This window comes from Drosophila yakuba, chromosome X, assembly GCF_016746365.2.
Source record: "Drosophila yakuba strain Tai18E2 chromosome X, Prin_Dyak_Tai18E2_2.1, whole genome shotgun sequence".
NCBI lineage: Eukaryota > Metazoa > Arthropoda > Insecta > Diptera > Drosophilidae > Drosophila > Drosophila yakuba.
In genome coordinates, this window is record NC_052526.2 from 3,204,300 (window position 1) to 3,224,974 (window position 20,675).

The following is a 20,675-nucleotide window of genomic DNA, read 5'->3' on the forward strand; positions in this document are numbered from 1 at the left end:
GGTTTTAATGGCCGTTGTTACTGTGTCTCTCATTTCTATTCTATTTTTTTCGATTTTTTTCTATTTTTTTCTACTTTTTCTCGTAGCCAACATTGCAGGGCTTCTATTTTTTTCTGCTGTCGTGGCTTTAGACTTCCTTCGTCTTTGCTTTTCTTTGCTTTTACGCTCTTTGGCTTATTTTCCACTGGATTTTTCCGAGAAACGCAACGAACGTCTGTCCTGCACAGCAATAAATTTGAAGTATTTGAAATCACTCATATACTCGTACTCGTACTCGTGTAGTCCGAAAACTAAAATAATTAGAAAATGAAAAACCCAAATCGTTTGGTAAAGTTTGTCTGCCTGAGCTCAAGCGCCAAAAAAGTAATTTATTCATTTTAGCAAGAGATTTTCATTGGATGAGAGTACTTGCAGTACCTTAATGGGTTTTTCTGTGTGCCGCTGTGGCTGCTGCAGCTTTGATTGCACTTTCTCCCCCTTTCCCACCCCTTAAAACCAGGCTAAGCTGCTTCTACACCAAAACCCCCCACCCACCCCCATCCTATAGGCCAATACTAGAGATGATGTTATTGCGACCAGGAGCCCGAAGTTGTTCGCTCCGTTGAATGTTGTTGACAGGCTTTCAAGGGACTCCGAGACTTCGAGACCCGATGCTAACACCCCGTATACATTTTTATATATATAGATATATATATGTAGGTATATACTATATGTGCGGCAAAGTTGGCATCCATTAAATTGAGTTTTTATATTGAGACGCTTGGCAGACGTCGGCTCCAACGGTAATTGAATTAGAAGTCCCCCACTCGACCTGCTATCTAATATTTTTTCTTACTTACTTGCCGGCAATTAAATGCAATTTATTAATATTTTCCATGGCATTTCAGTGCCTTGGCTGTATACTTTGCATTTGAGTGCCAGTACTTTAGGTGTTCTTTAGGTGTAAATAAACACTGTGGTGTCGTAAATCGCGCAGCATAGAGTTGTGAAAATGCGAAAAAACCTCACTTGTCACAGCAATAAAGTAAACCATAACTGAAATCCATTACAGCACTGGAATCCAGCTCAAGTGCCGCGAGAAACTATTAAACAAGGAACTAGGAACAAGGAGAGTTCTGTAAAGACTTAATCTAAATATGGGGTAGCTTACATTTTTTTGGAATTGATGTAGACACGAGTTCCGTTGCAAAAACGAACTTCTTCATTCGACGAAAGCTGAAGCCCAACTGCATGCTAGGCAAAACTGCAGCTTAACATGACAACTTAAACGTACGTAATTAAAGTGAACGATCCAATATTTCCTTATCCTCCCAATTAAAAAAGATCAGTGCTAATTTAAACCATGACGCCATGTTCATTATCCATTCACAGTCCTCACTTGGCGAGTGAAATTCTTTATGTGCGAATTCCAGGCGTTTGATTTACACCTTTCACCGCCTCAAATAGTCAAATAGTCTCTTTACTTGTGGATAGAAAACAAGCGATAAATATTCCACATACGCCGTGTTGTGCGACGTAAAAACAGGGTGAAATAACAGAGTGAAAAAAAAACACTAGAGAACTAGAAAAGCAGTATATCCGTGGGCAGTAAAGCAGTCACTTTTCAGCAATTTATTGTCGATGATATGCACAGACATCTCTATATTGAGCTCCATGTAGAGCGTAGAACGTAGAAGGTGTTGAGTGAATTGTTTCGCCTTTTCTGGCCCTTTTGGTGTTGGAGTGTGGAGTGGCTTTAGGTGAAACAAGTGGAACACATTTGAACACCACAAGAAATTGTACACTGGCACTGGAAATATATATGGCCCTCAAATATATATGTAAACTTTCTTTAAACTAAAAATTCCTAATAAATAATAATGAATGGCACACGTTTAATGCCTTTTAATATTTAATTGGCCTTTTTGCGGCTTTTGTAGAGAAAATCCTTGCATTTTAGTTGACATTTTCCCAATGCCAGTGCTAGGCAGCACCAAGTGGTCGGCCTATTTGTTATTGTTGACCGATTTTCCCCACCCTTTTCTTTTTTGGAAAATGTCCCTGTCCAGAATGGACACTCAACGAATATGCAGGCTGTGCGGAAAAGATAGCAACGCAACATCGTGTGTTCTGTTGACGGATCCCAGGAACAAGAAGGGGCGAGCATGGGAACAATGCGGCAGTATTGGATGTGCCACCCCCCGTTTCCAGTTCCGTTTTTCCCGCAACATTTTCACTGGCTCCTGTGGAATCTGTGCGGCGTGCATATATATGTATGCGTGTATGTGTGTTTAGGAGGATTTAGACTAATTAAATTACGGAATAAAAGGATATTGGTCTGGCCAGCGCTTTAAGCTCGCCTTTATGTCTTTTGACAAAAGTCTTAGCGACTTATTCGAGCCTGCAGCTACAGATTTTAATTACGGCTATAAATCATAGGCAAGTCTACTGGTTGGTGGGTGGTGGATGGTGGGTGGGAAAACCCAACCCATATCACACACTCACCCTGTCATATTAATCGCAGTCGCATGGGAACTCTTATCGCATAGTTATCTCACATGTACGTACACGTGAAATACAAGTGCGGCGATTTTAAATGTGATATGTGGGATAAATATATGGCAATAAAATGTATGTGTAAGTAAGTAAGATATGTATTGAAATATTAAAATGAATTTATTAAACCATTCACTGCAATTACGCTCAGTGTAGCTGCGTAGTTCAGGGGATGTAAATGAACAGCCCAAATTACTGCAGTTTCATTGTTTCCCGGGGTACGCCAATCATTCTGATGCCTTCACAGTTCGTGGCCCAAATTTACAGCACACAAAAGTTGCGCATTAAAAAGTTCACCTAATAGTTGTTAGTTATCCCTTAACCAGCCGACTCCCTGCCCTGCCCTCTGACCTCTGACCCCTAACGCCCCACCTCATAAAGAACGTGCTGCAGGGAATTCATCAGCTAGTTCATCAGCACTAGGCCTCCTTCTGCTTCATTGTGGCCAAACTGGCATAATTATTGCAAACTTTTGCTGCTCGTGCGGCGGGCTTTTCATTTCGAATGGCTGCCACAGGGCTTTATCTAATGGACAAAAGAGGGTAGCCAAAATAGTTACTATGAATGGTATCCATCCGCAGTTGATCACGCCAAATGGGCTCATAAACTTGTGAGTGCAAAGTTGGCCGGAAGTTCGGTGGCTCTATTCACTCTGCTAGGTGTGTTTCAGCTAATAAGCAGAAATTGCTGCTTCCTTGCAAGCCAACAAACAAAAAGCAAAAAGGAACAGGTTTGATGTCCGAAGTGCGGGGCACATTAAACTGGTTGCTAATTGCATGCCAGGACCCACATCTTCGCACTTTACAACATTTTTAATGGCTGTCAGCGGAGACTGTGAGGAATCGCACACATATACGCGTTTATAGTACACATGGCATGTGGCATGTGACATGTGGCATGGGGCATAGTGGCGAGTCGACTAAATGCCCTTTTGCGGGATTATCTACGGCGACAGATCTTGGCCAGACTGGCGCGTGTTGCAAATAAATTCGTCGTTTTCGGCTTGGCCTTTGTTTTTGCTTATTTTATATTGGATATATATATATATGTATTTATATATCTAAACATTTATATATATTTTATTTATATATACATATTTATCTCGGCAACACTTTCCACTTGTTTGCTGTACGTTTTAAAGTCGAAAAAAGGCGCTGCAAAGGTCACGGCGCCGTCTCGTCCATTGTCCAACATTTTGTTGTTGGCATCGTTACCACTCACACACCGCCCACTGTCCACTGCCACGCCCACATCGGCCACATTCAAGGCGTTCGAGCAGAACGCACTAGTGGTCAAAAATCATGGCACCATCGGAACAAGCATTTGATTTATTATTTGGCCGAGATATCCCCTTCTATCTAGTACATATGTAGGTAGTTCTCTAGATGTTTAAGCTTGGAAATAACATTTTTTATTTCCCATATTGAATACAGTTTGTGTTTTTTTTGTTTTGCTGTTTATCTGTTTTTTGTGTTTGCACTAGATGTTGCTATTGAGTTTCAAGTATTTCGCTCTGATTGAATTGAAGCTCTCCCATTTTTTTCAATGAATAAATAACCGTTGTGGACTTGGGTGTAACGGCAATATTGAATTTAATTTGCAGCGAAAGTAATCAATCTTTCATCAAAAGGTTCTATGGCAAATGGGGTTCGGTTAGTTTTCAACGTGATATGTTAAACGCTGAAATGTGATTTTAAATGTTTTTAATTGCTTAAATTTGTGGTTAAAGTAAACCGCCTTAACTACTTTAACTATTTTATGGGCTTACCTTTTATTATTTTGACTGCTGTCAGTTTTTCCCACACGAATTCAGAGCTGCAATGAAAATGTGAACGAAGCGCTTTAGTTTCTCATTTGCAATTAAGCGAGGTCAAGTGCCATATATCACTCATACGCCCGGTAGGTTCAGTTCGGTCTGCTTGTCAGCTGATAAGGGCAGCTCCTCGAAATCGCCGGACAACTACAACTGGACAACGACCTCTCCGAGATCGGGACTCACTCCAGCACCCACTTTCGGATTCAAGTTCGTCCTTGATGAATCTGGGAATCGGGGAGTGTGGAAATCGAGGAATCTGGGAATCTGGGGTCGATGACTAATGTCCTGCTCGCGGTTGATTTGTAATTTATTTTCGCATTTTCGGTTGCCCTAGGAGCAAATAAATTTTAAATAAGGTCAACAAAATACTTCGGGTCCTGCTAATTGCCACAAGCCTCGCCTTTTCTTTTGGCCCTACTTAAACACTCAAATGGCCATAAATTTGCCCCTCTTTCGGTCACAAGAAGGGTCAATGTGTGAACATGCAAAACACAAAAAAAAAACACAAAAAAAAAACACAAAAAAAAAACACACACAAAAAAACGAAAGGGAGCAAAGAATCGGTATCGGTGGAAAATCAACATCCACGTCCTGGGAAAATTCCGCTTCTCTGTTTGGTTACACTGTCCCGTCCATACCCCCATTTCCCCATCTCCATTTCCATCCATCCAAATTTTCCGCCTTCCGCTGGCTGTATTCATTTTATTTTTCGCTGTCATGTTCCCTGTCACTCTGGTAGCAGAAAAAAAGTGTTAATCGAACTACAGAAAAGGTTGAAAAAGCGTATTTATACTTATAAAAAGGTTAGCACTAGTGATCAAAATTTTGTTTAGCAGACAAAGTTTGCCAGTCTGCCCTTTGTGTGCACTAAATAAGTTTGTTTCTCTTCAAAAATCACCCATACGCCATGTGGTGCTTACGAATCGAATGGGTTTTTTTGCCAGGCAACCTCAGTTATCAAACGATACTTCATCAATATGGGTCACAACTCAAAGTTAGAGTAAGTTTAAGAAAGTTAGCGGAGTGTCACCGGCCAACATTGATTTTTCTCAGGCTTTCAGCTAAAAAGTAAGGAAAAATTGGTTCAAATATTGAGTGTCATACCTCGTTAGACTCGTAATTTTATCCCCAATCGATCTGTATTCAAATTTAAAAATTTTAAGTTTTTGCCATTTTTGCAAATTTTGATGATGATACCCCCTAAAAAAATGCAAAAATTCGAAAAAAAAAAAAATTCTTTCTCCAAAAGTGACAGAAGTGGTTAGTATTGGCTGCTCAAAACAGTTATTCTTTCATCTTAATGACCATTTTTAGCCAAGTTATGATCAAAATTCCTATAAAATATCTTCAATTTAGCCAAAAGTCGTTTTTCTCAATTTCCCTTATAAAATAATCCGTTTTTTTGCCATAACATTCAAAATAGTTGTCTGAATATGGAATGTTATACTTCGTTAGGCTCGTATTTAAATTCCCGATCGAACGGTGTCCTTAAAAGGCAAATCTATTTTTTAGCCATTTTTTGCAAATTTTGATGATGGTACCCCTTACCGAAAATGCAAAAATTCGAAACATTTTTTTTTTTTGCAAATCCACCAAAAAGTGATAGGGATCTTTAGCAATGGTAAACAGCAGCAAAAAAACATTCCTTAAGCTATACGACCATTTTTGACAAAGTTATGCCACGTCATCTATTTCATCCATTTGACAAAAGTTAGTTTTCAAAAAAGATGGGATTTGGAGCCGAAACTTGGGAAACAATAGTCTTAATATGAAGTGACATACCTTGTTGAGCTTGAAATTTAATCGTAATACAAATTGTAGCCAAAAATGATTCTCTGAAAATCTACCAAAAAGTGATACGGGTCGCAACCTGCGGTTGTCAGCTGTGCAGGAAAGGCATTTCTTCACCATGCTGAACCTTTTGTGCAGAGTTATGAGGAAAAACACCCGGAAAAGCGAATAGAACGATGATAATTCGACCATAACAAAAACGAGGAGTTATGCCTCGCTGAACTCATATGAATAATTCTAATCGATAACCCTTCACTTGCTGTCGCAGCTGACCAATGGATTTTCTCACATTTAAATGCACAAAAGTGTCGGCTACAAACTTGCCATCAAGCTTGTCAAGTGCTCCATTGTTTGCACTTGCTGGGCGACTTTCATGGGGAAAACTATGCCATGGCCCGCATTTAATTGCTGTCCCAGCAATCAGAAAGTCGAGAGTGGAATGTCCGGAGACGTTCCTTGATTTCGCTAAGCGATTCCTCATTCCTCATTCCTCATTCCTTTTCCTCATGAAACATGAAAGTAATTGCACTTCTCTCGGCCCCGGGCGACATTGTTTCAAATTGAAACTGGCAGATGGACATTCAGACAGCAGCCGAGGAAAAGCGCATGGCAAGTGCCACTGGCAGTGGTAAGTTGGGAAGGAGACTCGTAGGAAAATCGGAGAAAAATCGAAGGAAATTGTGTGCGTGTCTGGGAGACTAATGTGCAGACACTGCGATTTGATCGGTCAGTCTGGGAATCCTTAGAATCCTGGGAATCCAGGGAATGCCGGGAGTAAGGTAAACAATTTGCATGACCGCCTTCAGAATCTGGGCGTATTAGCAACGTTTGACCAAACATTACTTTCGCATCTCAGATGTTTTAATAATACAATTTCATTTGTCTGCCAAGGAAGCTGGCGGAAAACTGGTAAAAAAAAAACGAGCCCAAAATTTACGATTTACGATATGTGTGTGTGCTGCTGGACAACAAAGTAGTGAGCAAAATTCTGCCGCCTCCGGTGGACTATTTTTGAAAAGGGTTTGACATTTAAAGCACATACGCACACACACATCGCCCCAAAAATGACAAAACGATGTCTAAACGAGCTCCAAACGAGCGGCAAAAAATACTTGCACACACAAGCCGTATACCTAAAATGAAATAAAATTTAATAAAATAAAATAATATAAATATAATAAAAAAAAATGGAATAATATAAATAATGAAATGTAAATAAAATAAAATAAAGCAACATTTTTGGGGGTTGCGCAGCTGTTCGAAAAGGGGGTTGGAAAATCGGCTGGGTGCTCCAAGGATATCACTTCCTTTGGCCAGTGCTTAACTCACACACGAACAGGCGGAAAAAGTAACAAAAAACACATCTCCATTTGTCCATTTGCCCGTTCGTCCGTTTGCCCGGCCAGCGTAGACAAAATTGAACACTAAAACTCAAACGAAAACCTTTTTCCTCAAGTATATGGTATAATAATAGCACTACAGTGGTTGCAGCGGCCTAAAAAATTAGTTTATGAACGTTATGAAAAAGGTTCAAAAACATTCCATATGGAATTGAATTCATGGGAAATGTACATATATTTATACATATAGTAGTATGCTTTGGAATGATTTTATAAGTATTTTGCCTGTCTTATTATATGTTCGAAATCTTTGAAATCAACAAGTTTTTGAAGGCTACTAAACTGCGCCACTGTTATTTTTATGGGGGGTGAGAGCTCAAAGGATATGCAGAGCGGAGCGTGTTACACATTCATTACACACACACGCACACACACTCGCACACACACGGACGCACTGAAAAAGGTAAGCGGACCTTTTTGTTAAACGTCTCAATTGGAGCAGAAGTGGCGGGATGAGGGTCCGTTTGATGCTTAATGTGCTTAATGTTTAATGCAGGGCAGTCCGAACACAACAAAAAAAAACAAACCAAAAGCACAAAAAACATAATAAAACGGTGCACAAGTGCCACAAGTAATACGTTTAATTTATTCATTTAAAGACTGACCTCCAGTCATTTCAAATGCGATGTGGGCAGCAGCATCTTTTTCAAATTTCGCGCGCAGTGCACGGCAAAAAAAGACTGGTCAGCTTCACAGTCTCAAAAGCGCAACAGTGCAAGACTCAAGACGAACAAGTATATTGCAATCATAAATATAGCCATAGACTAGCGCCCATTTTCGTGCAGTGTACATAGTTTGCCGCTCGTGTGCGATATTGTCTCCTTTGATTCTTTTCATTTCGCCTTCAATGCTGATTACATTATTTATTTGTGGCCACTGTGTGCAATCTTCTTTGAAGGAGGGCCCCCTTCGTTTTTCCTCTCGCAATCCTAGGTGATACAAGGGAAGGGGCGTGGCAACTGTGACAGCCCCAAATTACACAATTTTGAATTGAGCAATTTGTATGTGGTGGTCCCTCGCTGGCTCGCTTGTTTCGCAATAATGCCAATATAATAACAATGGGCGCGTGTTTGTTTGTTTGCCACTTGATAAATGAGATGGCCATCAGGGGGTTAAGGTGGCAATGGGGTGCGGCCTTGCCCCCGAAGGTGTTAGCCAGGGCTTTTCCTACGTTTCCTACATTTTCCCCGCATTCCTCTTCATTTTCCTCGCATTTTTTCGGCCTTCTGACCATGATTAAGCTATTGGGCGTGTTGCCCACTGCCAGCAGCTGCTCCTGGGCGTGGCCACTCCCCCGATCACTATGCTTTTCAGATATATATGTATAGCATTCACTATACATAGTATATGTATATGTAGGTCGCTTGGAGGCGGGCCACAAAACTATTAGGGAGACAACCGGCAATTTGAATTATGTGTATGACAAATGGATAGATAAATTCACTGACTGGCGCTGAGGGAATTATTTTCTGTATGTTTAGCAGAGGGGATTGTTCTTTTTCCTATGCGAGCAACTGCATTACTAAAAATTAAATAAAAATCTAGCAGTTCATCAAGCCAGCTTTTAAGTCGCCTTAAAGCTTTTCTCGTTTCCCCAACAGCAGCACGTATTTCGGGAAAAGCGGATGAAGCAAATGCTTTTCCTAATCCGATTGGAAAATTGGGAGGAGCACAGCAGCAAATATCTTGTTCGCAACTTGCTGATTTTGTACTTCGAAAGCAAACCTTAAAGCCAAAAATTATGCCAAAACAAAAAAATAGGCAATTGAGTGCGTTCTAATGGTAATTTGCTCTAGTCGGCCATTAAAATCTAGTGTCAGAGAAAACAGGATAAGCAGATTGCACTTAAACTCAATTTCATTTAGACGGCAATTGTGACAAGAGGCCCATTAGTGAAGGACATGCTAGTAAGTAGTAAGTAGCAAGTAGACATCGACTCGATGTCCTTTTGGGCGAATGAACGAATGGGCGAATCGATCGGAATAAATATGTAAATTCCAGGCAATAGCAATGGAAATATCCTGGCGATATCCAGTCGAAATCGAAATCCAAATCGGAGTTATGGAAGTGAGGTACGGGTATATGGAACAAGTGGTGCGTAAAACTGATGACTAGACACGTTGACAATCCAGTTTGCCAACGACGACAAGTTGGGCCATTAAAATGAACGGAGACTGGGGAATAAAAACAAAAAAAATACCAAAGGCAAGGGCAAATGAAGCCGCTGCCCTTGAATGTTTAATAATACGAGTATCGACCAAAAAAAGAGATACCGAGACTCGGTAGACAACTTCGTCATGTATCTTCCCTATATATATATATAAATGTATCTGTATCTCAACGAGGCGTAAAGAAACGTATACAGCGAACAGATTAGATGGCTGACTTGCACATCGGAATACCATTTGAATGGCACTCTGCAGCATTTCAATTGAACTTTAATGATGGATTTGATTGATTTAAGCAATGTCAATGCAAAGCCAATTTCATACGGCACTAGAGCTTCAAGAACAAGGTTCTCATTATGAGTGAGAAACTCAACTGCTGATAGTTGCACATCTCTGCAGCTTAACTACTTAGAGATACAAAAAGGGAGCATCATAATGACACCGCCATAAAAAAGCTTCTTTACCTCCGCGCACTAAAACATTTGCTGCTCCATACTTGTACCTTTGAGCGCAGCTCTCAGCTTAATTTTCGGCTTTTACAAGCAGCATCCTTGCAGTATCCTTGCTGGCAATCAGCTCCTCTTGCCAACAAAGTGCAACACCGCGTGGCATGTTGCAAGCTGCAAGTTGCCAGTGGACCTTCCGCGGCAACACGCTCATTTAACAAACGCATCCACTTGGATGTGCGATGTGCGTAATTTTTCAGCTGGTTTGCCCTGGCTTTTCCGCATTTTTGCTGCTTTTCCTCCTTGCCGCTTTTCCGCTATCTGCTTTTCCACGCTTCCGCTGCAAACTGCAATTTGGCTGGCTCCCCTTTCCTTTCCCTAAAATGTACTTGCTCTCAATTGTTTTCCATGCACATTTCCCCTTAGCCAGCAAATGGTTTTATTGTGCTCAACGAGGGTCGGACTTGTATTAGCGTAATTCCCGGGCTCATCTGGTGGCGAACTGTGATTGTTGTCCCTACCAGACAACAGACAAAAGACAACAGGCAAATCAAATCCCCCCCAAAATCTCCTTTGGAGTTCATTAATTTTGATGCCACAACTTGGCATTGCGAGTGGATGAAGCCGGGCTCACTGGCCAATCTCAATGCAAATCTCAGGTTGCCATTGCCATTGTTGCTGCGCTAATAAAAAGCATAATTCGCTGGAATTTTCATATTTATGGGCAATGGCCTTCCTTGCCACTTGCCTCTTCCACTCTAAAAGCGAATCTTGCGGCGCGTGTTGCCACTTCAAAATTGTTGCAGTCATATACATAATGGCCGGGGCAACGTGAAACTGTTGCAAAGCGCAATAAATTTTAAAAAATATATACATTCTCCCAGCACGAGCACTGACAGCCCGACGACGACCACGCTGCGTATGAGTGATATTTTTTTTGGGGGGCGGGTAACGAAAGTGAAAGAAAGTCGGAGAAAGTGAAAGAAAGTCGCTAGCAGACGGTCAAATACAAATAAACTTTTGACAAGCTCCGACGGCTCGGTTTTGATTATAAGCATATTTATTTATATTTATTTGGATTCGGAATGCCAACTTTAAACAGCAGGTGAAATGTTTGCGCACAAGTGGTCAGCATTACATTTTTATTAGCGCCAGCCAAGAAAGCATCAGCAGAAACAGGCTGCTACAAATGTGCATTTATAGCTGAAAGATACTCCATTTGATTGGTAAGTATGCAATTTTGGCATGACGGCATGTCGCCATGTGTTAAATAAATATGTAATTGAATTAGCCAGCTAGACAGCTTGATAGGTTAAGCACAGATGCACTCCAATTACACTTACGACTGCGTTGCCTTCTCTCCTTTCGGCGTGTCAACTTGGCTTAAACTGAAACTGAAACTGAAACCGACAACCAAATGGCTGTCTGCTACTGCTGCTTGTTACTGGTATTGCTACTGGTAGTTCTCGCTACCTGTCACAGGTAACTGCGTGGCGAGACAACAAAACAAATGCCGCTCAATTACGGCGGAGGCAACAATAATAAACAGGTGACAGGCGGGAGGATGCCGGAATCTGGAAGCTGGAATCTGGAATCTCGGATGGCTTTCGGCCAAATTGAAGCTGGCTGAATGCTAACAAGGCCAAATCACAGTCGAGCCTGTTACATGCTCCATGCCATATATATATATGTAAATGTATGTATAGTGCTATATATGCTATATATGCTATATACGCTACATATATATAGATGTCTGCGACAATGGCTGGTTATATCACACACGCTGCTCGCCTTCGTGCTTTCATTTCGTTAGCCTGTTTGCCAAGCTCGTATGCAAATTCAGTTGTGCCTTTCATAAAAGCCGCTCATAAACTTTTTATAATGCCTGCATATGCCAATGAAGAGGTCGTAGCATTCAGCTGGGTTGGGTTGTTGTTGGCTTTCCAAACCCAAAACCCTTGCTCGCTCAATTTTCCGCAGCACGACGCTTCTCTTATCGCTCACTTGGCAGCAGCGGGGGTTTTTCATTAATTGTACAACTGCTGGTTGTTATCAATACATTTCGCCAAATAATTGTGGCAAGTACTTGCACGCACTCTTTTTTTTTCCTTTTCCTTTTCTTTTTTCCCAATTTTTCTTTTGTGGCAACTAATTGGCGCACATAATTGTTGGAGGGGGTGTGTCAGTTGTGTGTTTTTCTGTGACCATTTCCTTGCTTTTTCTTTGACCGGGAAATGGGAAATTCCCAAAACAAATAATTGACGCTCTTCGCTCATAAAACTTGCCACTTTTCCCGCACTTTCCGCCGCTTTAGCCGCTTTTCCGCCTCTCCGCTTTTCCTGCACCCCAAAAATAAAATGAATACATTGTCTGAGTGGCTGCGGTTCTGCTGAATTCTTCTACTTCTGTTTACTTAAGTTACATTTTATGCACAGTTTATGTTTGCTACACCAATATTAATTTCGCTTCGTATATATATATTGTTTTTTCATTCAGGATTAGTATCCATATTTTACGTTGCGGTTTCGCTGGCTTTTAATGGCCAAACGCGTAAAACTGTGACGGTGAATGCCATGTTGTGTCTATTTTTACAAACTGTAGTGTGTTTGTAAGCTGACCTCAAAACAACACAAAAAACAAGCTGCACTTAAATATTTTTATAAATTCTAGTAAACAAAAAAGTATTATAACACGAAGAACTGCTGGGCTAAAATACGTTTTAAGGCAAACTATTAAACTTTATGGCTCAGCAAATGATTTCAAACCACCTGATATGCTTATCAAGCAAGTTGTAACTTTGCCCATCGGGCTGCATCAGCTGCATCAATTTCTAGCCGGGAATCGGAGAATTTAATATGTCTGCAGGTCCATCAGCATTATCGTCCTAACTGCCGCCCATCTTCATTATGATGATGTACAGTATACACACAGTAACTAAGTCTTAATCAAGCTTCGCAGTCTGGGCGCAAAGTTTTCCCTTGGCTGTTTTTCCCCCAAAGCTGTAGGGGAAAATCGGCCAAAAGTTTTTATGCTCTTACTACATTTTAGTTGCACCCAGTTGGCGTGGGATGCCGGTTTTTATGGCCAAATTAATAAGTTTGATAAAAGGGCAGGCGGTTTCTTTGTGCAGCAGCCAGCCACTTTATTCCAGCGACTTTTAAAACCTCTGCAGTCTGCAACTCCCAGCTGAATTCGAGTAATCGTGAATCTTGAATCGTTAATCGTGAATCGGGAGGACATTAACACATTTGGCTGAAACATCAATGTGCTCGCCCACTAACGCCCACCGCGTAGCCACGCCCATTGCCACGAAGGTCACACAGGTGCTCGCATATGGGGCGACTTTCCACAGTTTGCCACAGTCTTCCACATGTTTGCCACCTGCATCCATTCTATACCCGCCAGGTGACAGTTTTTAAAGAGCACTCATTAAGAGTCGCAGGCCAAAAAGATGGGTATCCCTCTGGGAATATTAGGCTACTCACGCAGATATGCGGCATACAGCGAACATCGATGAAAGAAGCCACTAATATAGGAACTGAACTAAAGTCAGAGGACTTAAGATGGCATCAATACCATCGATGAGTTGCCAAGTGTCTGCCCTTAAGCCTTGCTTATGATTACTATGCACATTTTATTGAACGCAGATAGGTGGCTGTGATAACTTAGGGTAGCGCCATGTGCGTACGCAAAAAAAAAAAGAAAACGTGCAAGCCCAGCCAAAAATGTTACACATACGCCATGTGCGCCAGAGGAAAACTAAACGACAACAGTTTGCTAGTTGTGGACTGCTGTTGCTGTGGCCCAGTCAGCAATCTCAACTGGATATTGTTTATCTTGGCATCCTCAGTGTTTTTTCTTCTTTTTTTGGGCGGCAACCCAAAGGTTGAGTGCCGAGTGTTTAGAGCTTAAATTTGTGTGCCCACATTTTGCAGGGTATTAAATTTGCATTAGCTCCGGCTACTGGAATAATCCCTGGGCAATTTCAATTAATGTCTGGCCCATTGGGGGTTTGGCTGATAAAGTCGATGGAAAACACGATGAAATTTATGGTTAGCACACGCGCCAAAGAGCCAGTCGCAAACCAAAACCAAACCAAACATAAATCAAGCAAAACATCAATAAATCACAAACTGTTGACGTGTCATCAAAACATGGGGTCAACTGAATGACTGAATGCCACTGCAACGCGCATTCATGTCCAATTGTGTAATTTAGTTGCCACAAAAAGAGGGTTAACGGGCGCCCAAGTCAACTAGAGAGACAATGACAATTAAAACACGGCATTTACATTGACAGCAATCTATTTGCGAAACAACAAACAACAGTGAGCAAACTAATGGGAATTGCGATTGATTTTACAACCAGACATACAACATACAAATTTACAATTTACAATTCACAATTTACAATTTACAATTTACAATACATATGCTGCACATCTGCGCCCTTTCTCTATTGTTTTGTATAAACGTTTACAAACATTATCAAGCTCAAAACATCATAATCAAGGACCAAAGTGACAAGGACCCTAACAAAGTAAATACAAGAGGGAAAAAAAAGTTGAAAACAAGAATAGATAGGGAGCAAAAGACCAAGAAAAAAGGGACTGCTTAAAATGCCTTTTGAAAATTTGACATTTTTCCCCCATTTTTCCGCAATTTTTCCTCCATTTCAACATTATATATTTACATTTCTTGTTTAAATTGCGAGGCAAAGTAAATCTGCAGATTGTGCCAATTAAAATGAACATTATTACTATTAACGCACAAAGTAAGCCGTTTTATTTTTGGGGTTGTGAACAATATTTATACCAATTTGTGTAAGTAGACAACATTTGGGTGACGAAGTAATCAAATTCGGTTGGTGGATGAAAATGAAATGAATCAGAGTCCGAATGTTCGAACACTTTATTATATATTTGATATGTGTGCGTTGGCGTCTCTCTTTCTGCCTGACTTTTTGCCATTTTTCTGGGTTGATTGCATAATCAGTAATTTGATTAAATAAATGATTAAATAAAATTGATGGATTGGATAGCCACAAACACCTTTTTTTTCTACAGAAACAAAGAGAGTACGTCGACATTCTCGCTACCGTCATTAATTTCTTTTTTCGCTTCTGGTTTTATCTTGCGTTTTGCACATTGATTAATTCGATTGTTGATTCAATTAATTTGTTCTTCATGCACACATTGCGTATACGTAATATGGTTATTTATGCGCCAAGAGTCAAATATGTAAATATGTATATGTATATACAGATATATGCACATGTACAAGGTGAAGCACAAGCTCTTAAAGCCAAAACCTTCGAAAGTTACTCTAATGATGTGCTAATTAGCTGGGCTCGAACAAATATGATTAATAATCTTATCATTTGTATAAACACCTGAATGTCTGTGCAAATAAATCAGGCGAATTTAGAACGAGCTGAAAAGGCTTAAATCGGTTTATTTAAATGTATGTAAGTGCCCAAATCTGAAGGCGTGTGTAATATGCGTGCATAAATCACAATGCAATGGCATTGAGATGCTGCAAATGTATTATGTATTATGGATTCGTAGTTACACATGGCTGCACTCGTTAATTACTTACAGTGTCTTACGAGTGTCCTTATTGCATTATTATCTTCTGACTTGGAATTTTGCAATTGGAGTCTGGGCTGTCGTGCTGGCTTTGTTATTCACGTGGCCATCTGTCAAAAGCCAGAAATTTCCGAGATGTGCAATCTAAACTAAGAGCGAAAGATAAGAACTACACCTACACGGCATTTTTGAGACTGCACATCATTATTGTTGACTGAAACCAGCTTAGTCTTACGCTACTTATTCATGTTCCTGAATTGTTTAGCAATTCCAATGTGAACTGTTGAGGGAAACAAATAAAAACCATAAATCACTGTGAAACCAGCCTTTTTGCGACCCTTTCACATATATTTCACAACGAAAAATGCCTATCGGGATACTCCTTGCCCATGGTTTCAACTCCTGCTACCAGGAAAAGCAAAGGAGAGGTCTTAGTGCCAATTTAAATCCCAATCTCGGAGAGAATCCCCAGCGAAAAAGGGAAACCCAACCTGTTGCTAGCCAGCTTCTCTAGAGGATCCACACCGTAACCACACGGTTTCCTTTTCCGCCGCTTTCCACTTTCCACTTTCCACTTGCTACTTTCTATTTGCCACCTTCTATTTCTCACATTCTACTTTCAACTTTCCACTTTCTACTTTCCACTTTTTGAGCATTGTTTGGCCGCCGCTCATAAAAGGAAAGCCCAGCGAATGCCCTTTCCCCATCCGCATTTCCACTCGCATTTTCTTCACTTCGTTGATGTTTTCTTTTCATTGGCATTTGCTGAGCCGTGTAATAATTGCCACACTGCGCACCTTTCAAGGATGTGCTCTTATGCGAACTTGCACAGGAAAAATGAGGAAAAACATCCCACAAAAAAATCACACAAAAGTTCGTAATAACTGATTAACGTTGCCGAAATATTTCGGCCATTTTTAAATATATATGTATTTCTTTAGCCTATGATCTTTTTTTTTTGAAGTACTCCGCTGAGGTATAATTATTATTAGGCCCGAAGAAACAAAGAAGGAAAGTTCGCCTCATTGGCGTGCCACTTCCTGGTATTCGGTATTCGGTATTCGGTACCCCGTACCCAGTTCCCTGTCGTATTTATGCATATTGAGCATTGGCGCTCGTGCCACCTGGCTCCTGGATGCCACAACCTGGGGGCACATGTCCTTGCCCGGCGGCACACACTGTTGTTGCCACACAAGCACTTTGATGTCATTGAACCGAGACTCCTCTTCCGTTGACTATGACAGCATCGATGTTGTTTACAAAGAATTCAGAATCGAGCGCCGAGTGCCGAAAACTGAAAATGAAAATCCTTGTGCACGCGCGCTGCTCAATTTTCGATGGCCCTGCTTTTTGGCGACACTAAATCTGAATTCAATATGTTGTCGGTTTAACATATTTCATCTTTGGTCAGCTTCGTTTGCATAGTCCCTGTGTGTAGGTGTAAGTGTAAGTATCTGTATGTCTGTTAGGGTGTATGGATGGGTGTGTGTGTGTGTGTGTGAATGTGTGTGAGTGTGGGCAAACAACGTGTTGTGCCAATATTGACTATGCCCCCAGGCTCTTCTCAATACGTATAAACACACACACATTCACTGAGGAAAACAACGAAAATAGCAAGGGGCACAAAAAGCGGAAAGCGCAAACAAATGGTCGAGTAAAAAACCGGGCACATAATTTATTGAAATCGCTATTGCCCATCGGTGGTAGCTTGTTTGTAAAGGAATTAAATTTTGCCCGATTATATAACCAAGGCCAGCATTTTTTTGAGGGTCTAAGGTTACACCCGACATTGATTGGTAATGAGATCACAAAGTTGATTTTGCTCCTCGTTTGTGCAAGCTGAGTTTGTCTTTGGGTTTTGGTTATCAAGCCGCATGATTGAATTGGTTTTCTCCATCCCTATAACCGACTTAAAGTTGGCCAAAAATAAGTGAGCCTGCAAACTTGTTAATCTGCGACCGCTGTCAGTTATTAGCAAGTACATTATGCCTTATATATAGTAGTGAAAAGTGGCCGCAATAAACTCAATAACTCTTTTTAGGGTCCAGCTAGCCAACAACCACTTCAAGCCCCCCAAATTGCATTTTTAACACTCAATCCGGAGAGCCCGGAAAAATTACAAAAAAAAAAACAAAAAAATTGGAGAAAAATGTAAGAAAAACAAGCAAAGACAAACTTTGGCTGTAAAGCATTTAAAATATTAATTGTAACCTTTTTTTTTCTTGTGCGGGCAGTGCGATGTGCGGATAAACCTTTCGGCGGCATTCATAAACAACCGGGTAGCCAAGAAGTCATTAAAATCATGATTAGCAGGAGCCACAGGTGCCATTAAGTGGAGCCCGAGTGGAAAGTAAAAGGAAAAATTGGGCAAAAGCCGGTGAAAAGCGGGGGAAAAGCAGGGTGGAAAAGCGGTGGAAAAAGGCCACGGGATCACAACAGTTAGCTTTTTGTGTGTTTGCCGCTCGACTGCGTGTCGAATTTTGCCTGGCATAAAAAGTGGCCAACTGACCGACCGCAAGACCAAATCTTAATGTTTTTCTTTCAATAATTTCAAAAAAAAAAACAAAAAAAAAAAAGGGGACTACATTCCAGTCAATGAGTTCAATGAGGTGGGTGGCGGGCTGCTGGAGGTGCAAGGTCACCGGATTTGGCCAACGAAAAGGGTTTCGCCCAAACGATTTACTTGACTTCTCGACATTTGCCTGCCTTTGTGCGTGCTGCATTTTTCCAGGGGCTTTTCTTATTTTTCGCCGGCTTTGTTTTGCAACCGCAGTGGCTGCCCTTTTTGCCTTTGTCCGCAGGTCAAAACTCAAGCTCAAAAGGTTTTCCCTGCCGTTCGCTGCCATTTATTTGGATTTATTTTTACCATGGTCTGCCCGCCGCTGATAAGAGCGATTTTCGCTTTGCAATTTGTTGCAGCATCAACGGGCATCGATTTTATGTCGGCCTAATTATGTGGAAAAAATGTTTCATATTTTCACATTTAATTAACAAATCGCTTGCTGAGCTGACACACAAAATGGCAGTTCAAATTCGGGCTACAAACAGCATTAAAGGAACTTTTAAACATCCGAAAAGAAGTAGGAATTTGCTAAACCCATTTTTTCAGACTGAAGTTAATTGCCAAAAAGCTGATGAAATTTTTAAAGCATAGCTAAAATCCAATGTTACAGGTTTTCTTTTTTTTAAGCACATGAATGACCGCAATAAAATGTGAATTGGAAATTGCAATCGGGAGAAGAGCAAATTAATTTATTTTCAGTACAGCAGCTTGCCAATTTTCCCAACAGATTTTCCTCTTCATCGCCATTTCCCAGCTAAGTGCATTAATTACTATAAAATCTTAATAGTTCGCGCACTCTGATAATTGCCAATTGTCCTTGTCGATGCCATCAGCAAAATTACTTTCTTTTCAGAAAAATTGCTTCGGAAAATCTGTAATATAAATGGAGTTCTCCTGCATTCATACAAAATTTCTATTCACTTTTATAAAACCATACCAATTTCGGTTAAAATGCAAATCTCACTAGTTTAACATCACAAAATATTGCACAATTATGTTCTTGTATTATTTCCTTGCTTTGCTTTTGATTGCTGTCCAATGTTTGCAGGCAAATCCTTTCTGCAGCGACTCACCAAGTCAGCAAGTCAAAACTTATAGAAAAGTCAGGGCAAAAGTGCAAGTTACTGACAAGTTTCAAACTGCAAGTGTTTTTTTTGCTATCAATTTTTGTTTCCTCACTTTTTGTTGTTTCCGCATTTCGTATAACTTTAAGTTGTTTTGCAGCGTTGACTGGTGCAAAGTTTTGAACACCGGATAAAGTCCACAAAAAGTCGTGGAAAACGATTTAAAAATTCAATATTTAAACTTTCGAGAGCGTGGGAATCGCAATTTGGCCAACACAAAGAGCCAAGATTACTGCAGCCAGTTAAATTCAATTGGTGCCAAGAAACTATTGTCAAATGCCATGGGGCAGACATATATTATCATAATCTATGGCATTAATTCGCACTGATTTTTGTGGGTCCTACTTGATAAATGACCATTGTATCGGCGACAGGAAGATCTGTTCTTTGATTTCGTAATTCTTTACTTTCGCCTATTTATGCCTGCAAAGGCCAGCGATAAATTTTGGGCCATTGTTTGGCCATCTGTCCAGTGCTTTTTGTTTAGAACAATCAACAAAAAAATGGTCGAAGAAATGCGATATTTACCTGACAAATTCCTGACATTCGGCAGATTTCTATTTTCGATTTTCTTTGCTGATTTTTGCTTGAGTGTTAATGGTCACAGGGCACAGAAACAAAAAGGCGCAAAAAAATGTATTTCTTAAATTTATTGTATGTTTTTTTAAGACTTTTTTCGAAACGTTGAAAAGTTTTTCACAGTTGTTATAATTTTTTTGTTGTTCTGTTTCGCTTTCAAAAAACGTTTTTTAGTTAGCCGGAATTCGGTTTTTGGTGAATTTGATTTGGTGCTTGTCTCTCCGGTTTTGTTTTCAGGGCTGTGTGTTCGCCTTAAAAAACCCGCAACGACTGAATCAAAACAAACAAATTTCTTTAGTTTTATTCGAAAAAGTGTTGGCGGATATTTCGGCAGCGGCTTGCCGCTCGTTGCCGCTCGGAAAAGCCTCGGAAAAACCTCGATGGAGTGTTCCCAGCTGCTGGATATCCGCCGCCTACTTATCCGTCCGCTTTTCCCGCCCCGAGTTTTCACTTTATCCGTGCGTCTGCGCGTTTTCCTTGCTCGGAGTTTTCGTTTTTTGTTTGTTTTTGTTTGTTTACATGCTTGCCCCTGCTTGACTCCTCCGGTTGCCCTTGTGTTTCTTGTTTTTATTGCTTTCCTCGTTTTTCCCGCTTGTCCCGCTTTCCCAGCCATTTATATTGTGGCCCGGCATTGTTGCTTTTCTCTAAGCGCTTTTTAATCTCTTA

General features: G+C 40.6%; 1 protein-coding gene across 2 annotated transcripts in view; it reads right to left on the minus strand.

The window, feature by feature from the left end:
- LOC6524145 (sex peptide receptor) overlaps positions 1-20,249 on the minus strand; it is a 43,670-nt gene extending 23,421 nt beyond the window's left edge. Inside the window, exons 1-2 of one of the 2 annotated variants that reach the window (XM_015190034.3) lie at positions 19,959-20,249; positions 4,304-4,350 (exon numbers count right to left, since the gene is read on the minus strand). The gene's annotated coding sequence lies outside the window, so the exon portion shown is untranslated. Of the gene's footprint in view, positions 1-1,150; positions 1,299-4,303; positions 4,351-19,958 lie in introns of those variants that run through there. The other variant, XM_002099972.4, reaches the window with a different exon arrangement.
- Positions 20,250-20,675: the final 426 nt, after the last annotated feature.